This window comes from Pristiophorus japonicus, chromosome 9 (genome assembly GCF_044704955.1).
Source record: "Pristiophorus japonicus isolate sPriJap1 chromosome 9, sPriJap1.hap1, whole genome shotgun sequence".
In the NCBI taxonomy this organism is placed as follows: Eukaryota; Metazoa; Chordata; class Chondrichthyes; family Pristiophoridae; genus Pristiophorus; species Pristiophorus japonicus.
The window spans coordinates 229,511,077-229,517,076 of record NC_091985.1 but is presented as its reverse complement, the minus strand read 5'-3'; the positions used below and the strand labels follow the sequence as shown (position 1 = coordinate 229,517,076).

The 6,000-nt window shown below is 53.0% G+C and overlaps 2 protein-coding genes across 2 annotated transcripts in view; both read right to left on the bottom strand.

The window, feature by feature from the left end:
* The window catches only part of LOC139274192 (collagen alpha-2(IV) chain-like), a 22,064-nt gene extending 21,563 nt beyond the window's left edge, over positions 1-501 (bottom strand). Inside the window, exon 1 of the mRNA XM_070891226.1 lies at positions 459-501. The gene's annotated coding sequence lies outside the window, so the exon portion shown is untranslated. The remainder of the gene's footprint in view (positions 1-458) is intronic.
* Positions 1-6,000, bottom strand: part of LOC139274191 (calcium-binding protein 1-like) — a 185,537-nt gene that overhangs the window by 6,984 nt on the left and 172,553 nt on the right. The gene's annotated exons all lie outside the window — the stretch shown is intronic.

Sequence of the window (6,000 nt, the reverse complement as noted above, 5' to 3'; positions counted from 1 at the left end):
CTCCCCCTTCTCTCTCCCTCTCTCCCCCCTCTCTCCCCCCCCTCTCTCTCCCTCTCCCTCTCTCCACCCCTCTCTCTCTCCCACTCCCTCTCTCTCTCACTCCCTCTCTGCCCCTCCCCCTCTCTCTCTCACTCCCCACTCTCTCCCTCCCCTGTCTCTCTGTCTCTCTGCCTCTCTCTCTCCGTCTCTCTCTCTCTCTCTCTCTCTCCCTCACTCCCTCTCTCTCTCCCACTCCCCTCTCTGCCCCTCCCCTCTCTCTCTCTCCCTCCCCCTCCTCTCCCACTCCCTGTCTCTCCCTCACTCCCTCTCTCTCCCACCTCCTCCTTCTCTCTCCCTCACTCCCTCCCTCTCTCTCACTCTCTCTCCCACCCCCTCCCTCTCTCTCTCACCCCCTCCCTCTATCTCTCTCTCTCTCTCCACGTGCCTTCTCGCGATCTCTCTCTCTCTCTCTTTCTCACCCCATTCCGAGCACCTTCCGCAGATTCACGAAGCCCCTCCCCCTCTCCTTCGCGCTCACCAATCACCACCCGAGAAAACCCAGCGCTGGCCCCGCCCCTCCGATCGCCATTGGCTGACGCGCTGGACCGCCGTGGCTCCTTGACCCCACGTGGCCTAACACGCTCACACACGTACGCCGCGAAGCGTTTCCTCATTGGTCGGAACGCCCGGCGTCCCCCGCCTCCCCACCTCACCCCACGTGGGGAAGGGACGATTCTCATTGGTCAGTTTAAAACCCCGGCCGTTCCTAACCGCCGGTACCGCGACTCGAGACCAGAGCGTTGCGCACGTGACTCTGTTTGCGTGTGGGTTGCCAACTGAGCTTGACCCTATTCCGGGAGATTTCATCACGTGACCACCAGCTCCAACTGCCCCACCCGGTCAAATAGCCCTTTTTGATCTCCATTGCCCCCATCTGCAACATATTTATAACTCATTTGTTGAAATAAAATGAAAATAAAACACAATTCCCCAAAGATTTTTCTCCTGGGTTGACCATCATTGCCTGGCGACCCTTGACCAATCACTGAAGGGTTGGCAACCTGAGTTCAGGGGTCAGGGATGGGTTCGGGCAATGGGTTAGGTCGCAGTTACGTTTAGGGATTTGGGGTTGGAGATCACCTTGGTGAACTTGCGACCACATGGTGATGTAAATTGTGAGGAGATGCAAAAAGCTTCAAGGGGATATAGACAGGCTAAGTGAGCGGGCAAGAACATGGCAAATGGAATATAACGTGGGGAAATGTGAAGTTATCCAATTTGGTCGTAAAAATAGAAAAGCAGAATATTTTTAAATGGAGAGAGATTGGGAAATGTTGGTGTTCAGAGGGACCTGGGTGTCCTTGTACACGAATCACTCCAAGTTAACGTGCAAGTACAGCAGGGCTACGTCATCGTGCCAACCCTCTTCGCGATCTTCCTCGCTGTAATGCTCCACCTCACACTCAACGAGATCCAGTGGGGACCTGTTCAACCTTCGTCGCCTCCAGGCCAGATCCAAGGCCGTCCCATCTCTGTCATCGAACTACAGTACGCAGACGACGTTTGCGTCTGCGCATATTCAGAGGCTGAACTCCCAAGCTATCGTCAACATTTTCACCGAGGCGTACAAAAGCATGGGCCTTACACCAAAGATCCGTAAGACAAAGGTCCTCCACCAACCTGACCCCGCCACACAGCACTGCCCCCCCCCCCTGCCCCGGTCATCAAAATCCACGGCGCGGCCCTGGACAACGTGGACCACTTTCCATACCTTGGGAGCCTACTATCACCAAGGGCAGACATCGACGACGAGATCCAACACCGCCTCCAGTGCGCCAGCACAGCCTTTGGTCAACCTGAGGAAGAGAGTGTTCGAAAACCAGGCCCTCAAATCTAGCATCAAGCTCATGGTCTACAGGGCTGTAGTAATAGCCGCCCTCCTGTATGGCTCAGAGACATGGACCATGTACAGTAGACACCTCAAGTTGCTGGAGAAATACCACCAACGATGTCTCCGTAAGATCCTGCAAATCCCCTGGGAGGATAGACGCACCAACGTTAGCGTCCTCAACCAGGCCAACATCCCCAGCATCGAAGCACTGACCACACTCGACCAGCTCCGCTGGGCAGGCCACATTGTCCGCATGCCCGACACGGGACTCCCAAAGCAAGCGCTCAACTCGGAACTCCTACACGGCAAACAATCCTCAGGTGGGCAGAGGAAACGTTACAGGGACACCCTCAAAGCCTCCCTGATAAAGTGCAACATCCCCACTGACACCTGGGAGACCCTGGCCAAAGACCGCCCAAAGTAGAGGAAGTGCATCCAGGAGGGCGCTGAGCACCTCGAGTCTCGTCGCCGAGAGCATGCAGAAACCAAGCGCAGGCAGCGGAAGGAGCGTGCGGCAAACCAGTCCCACCCTCCCTTACCCTCAACGTCTATCTGTCCCACCTGTGACAGGGACTGCGGTTCTCATATTGGGCTGTTCAGCCACCTAAGGACTCACTTTTAGAGTGGGAGCAAATCTTCCTCGATTCCGAGGGACTGCCTGTGATGATGGACAGCAAATAATGAAGAAAGCAAATGGTATGTTGGCCTTTCGTACAAGTGGATTTGAGTATACAAATAAAGATGTCCTATTGCAATTATATAGGGCCCTGGTGAGACCACACCGAGAGTATTGTGTACAGTTTTGGTCTCCTTACCTAAGGAAGGATATACTTGTCATAGAGTGAGTGCAACGAAGGTTCACCGGACTGATTGCTGGGATGGGGGGATTGTTCTATGAGGAGAGATTGAGTACACTAGGCCTATATTCTCTAGAGTTTAGAAGAATGAGAGGTGATTTCATTGAAAAATATGAAATTCCGACAGGGTAGATGCAGGGAGGATGTTTCCCCCGGGCTGGGGAATCTAGAACCAGGGGTCACAGTCTCAGAATAAGGGGTCGGCCATTTAGGACTGAGATGAGGAGAAATTTCTTCACTCAGAGGGTGGTGAATCTTTGGAATTCTTATGTACACGCTCCATCCATAAGACCACTTATTTCCACCTCTGTAACATCGCCCGTCTCCGCCCCCCTGCCTCAGCTCATCCGTTGCTGAAGCCCTCAATCCGTGCCTTTGTTACCTCTAGACTTGACTATTCCAACACACTCCTGGCTGGCCTCCCACATGCTACCCTATGTAAACTTGAGGTCTAAAATTTGTCTGCCCCCGTGTCCTAACTCGTACCAAGTCCCGCTCACCCATCACCCCCTCTGCTCGCTGACCTACATTGGCTCCCGGTTAAGCAACGCCTCGATATCAAAATTCTCCATCCTTGTTTACAAATCCCTCCATGGCCCTCGCCCCTCTCCCTATCTCTGTAATCTCCTCCAGCCTCACAAACCCCCCTGAGATATCTGCACTCCTCTAATTCTGCGTCCTTGAGCATCCCTCATTATAATCGCTCCACCATCGGTGGCCGGGCCTTCTGTTCACTCGGCCCAGAGCTCTGGAACTCCCCTCCCTAAACCTCTCCGCCTCTATCTCCTCTCTCTCCTCCTTTAAGACACTCCTTAAGACCTACCTCTTTGATCAAACTTTTGGTCATCTGCCCTAATATCTCCTTATATGGTTCGGTATCAAATTTATTGTATTCTAATAGTCCTGTGAAACACCTTGGGATGTTTAACTACGTTAAAGGCGCAATATAAATGCAGGTTGTTTTTGTTGTTGTTGATCATCATCATCATATAGGCAGTCCCTCGAAATCGAGGAAGACTTGCTTCCACTCTTAACATGAGTCCTTAGGTGACTGAACAATCCAATACGAGAACCACAGTCCCTGTCACAGGTGGGACAGATAGACATTGAGGGTAAGGGAGGGTGGGACTGGTTTGCCGCACGCTCCTTCCGCTGCCTGCGCTTGGTTTCTGCATGCTCTCGGCGACGAGACTCGAGGTGCTCAGCGCCCTCCCGGATGCACTTCCTCCACTTAGGGCGGTCTTTGGCCAGGGTCTCCCAGGTGTCAGTGGGGGATGTTGCATTTTATCAGGGAGGCTTTGAGGGTGTCCCTGTAACGTTTCCTCTGCCCACCTGGGGCTCACTTGCCGTGTCGAAGCTCCAAGTAGAGCGCTTGCTTTGGGAGTCCCGTGTCGGGCATGCGGATAATGTGGCCTGCCCAGCGGAGCTGGTCGAGTGTGGTCAGTGCTTCAATGCTGGGGATGTTGGCCTGGTCGAGGACGCTAACGTTGGTGCGTCTGTCCTCCCAGGGGATTTGTAGGATCTTGCGGAGACATCGCTGGTGGTATTTCTCCAGCGACTTGAGCTGTCTGCTGTACATGGTCCATGTCTCTGAGCCATACAGGAGGGCGGCTATTACTACAGCCCTGTAGACCATGAGCTCGGTGGTAGGTTTGAGGGCCTGGTCTTCAAACACTCTTTTCCTCAGGCGGCCGAAGGCTGCACTGGCGCACTGGAGGCGGTGTTGGATCTGGTGGTCAATGCCTGCCCTTGTTGATAAGAGACTCCCGAGGTATGGAAAGTGGTCCACATTGTCTAGGATCGCGCCGTGGATTTTGATAATTGGGGGGGCAGAGCTGTGCGGCGGGGTCAGGTTGGTGGAGGACCTTTGTCTTACGGGTGTTTAGTGTAAGGCCCGTGCTTTCGTACGCCTCGGTGAAGATGTTGACGATGGCTTGGAGTTCGGCCTACGACTGTGCGCAGACGCAAGCATCGTCCGCGTACTATAATTCAATGACAGACGACCTTGGATCTGGCCTGGAGGCGGCGGAAATTGAACAGATTCCCGTTTGTTCTATAATTTAGATCCACCCCAGCGGGGAGCTTTTTGAGCGTGAGGTGGAGCATTGCGGCGAGGGAGATCGAGACAAGCGTTGGCGCGATGACACAGCCCTGCTTGACCCCGGTCCGGAGGCGGATTGGGTCTGTGGTGGATCCGTTGGTCAGGATCACTGCCTGCATGTCGTCGTGGAACAGGCGGAGGATGGTGACAAACTTTTCACGGTAGCCGAAACAGAGGAGGACACTCCATAATCCCTCATGGTTGACAGTGTCAAAGACCTTTGTTATGGTTAGGTTGGCTAGGGTTAAGGGGTTAGGGATTGAGTTGGGGCTATGGGTTGGGATTACGGTCATCGATTGAAGTTAGAGTTAAGGGGTTAGGGATTAGAGTTCGGGCTATGGGTAATGTTAAGTTGGGAATATGGTTTAGGGTTTGGATTATGGTTAGGGCCATAGATTGAGGTTAAGTCTTTGGCATTGGGGGTTATGATTGGGGATAGGGGCTGTGGTCAGGTTGGGGTTAGGGTTAAGGTATTAGGGGTAAGTTCAGGGTCACCGATTAGAATTCAAGTGTTGGGGTTATGGTCAAGGTTAAGGTTATGGCACCATGTCACCAAATTGTTTTGGCAAGAGCCCATGGCCAATGAGCCCAGTCTCAACGGGTTACCAATCTCACCCATAGGGCAAATACTGGACGGAGAGAGAGAGAGAGAGAGAGATAGGGAGAGAGAGAGAGACAGAGAGAAAAAGGACAGAGAGAGAGAGAGAGAGAGAGAGACAGAGAAAGAGACAGAAATAGAGAGACAGAGAGAGAGAGACTAAGAGAGAGAGACAGAGAGAGACAGAGACAGAGACAGAAAGAGAGAGACAGAGACAGAGAGAGAGAGAGAGAAAGAGAGAGAGAGAAAGAGAGAAAGAGAAAGAGACAGAAAGAGCGAGACAGAGAGAGAGACTGAGAGGGAGAGAGATACAGAGAGAGAGAGACAGAGAGCGAGACGGAGAGAGGGACAGAGAGAGTGAGACAGAGAGAGAGAGAGACAGTGTGAGAGAGAGAGAGAGAGAGAGAGAGGAAGAGCAAGAGAGAGACAGAAAGAGACAGAGAGACAGAGAGAGAGAGACAGAGAGAGTGTTAGAGAGACAGAGAGAGAGAGAGAGACAGAGAGAGAGAGAGACAGAGAGAGTGTTAGAGAGACAGAGAGAGAGAGAGAGAGAGAGACAGAGAGACAGAGAGAC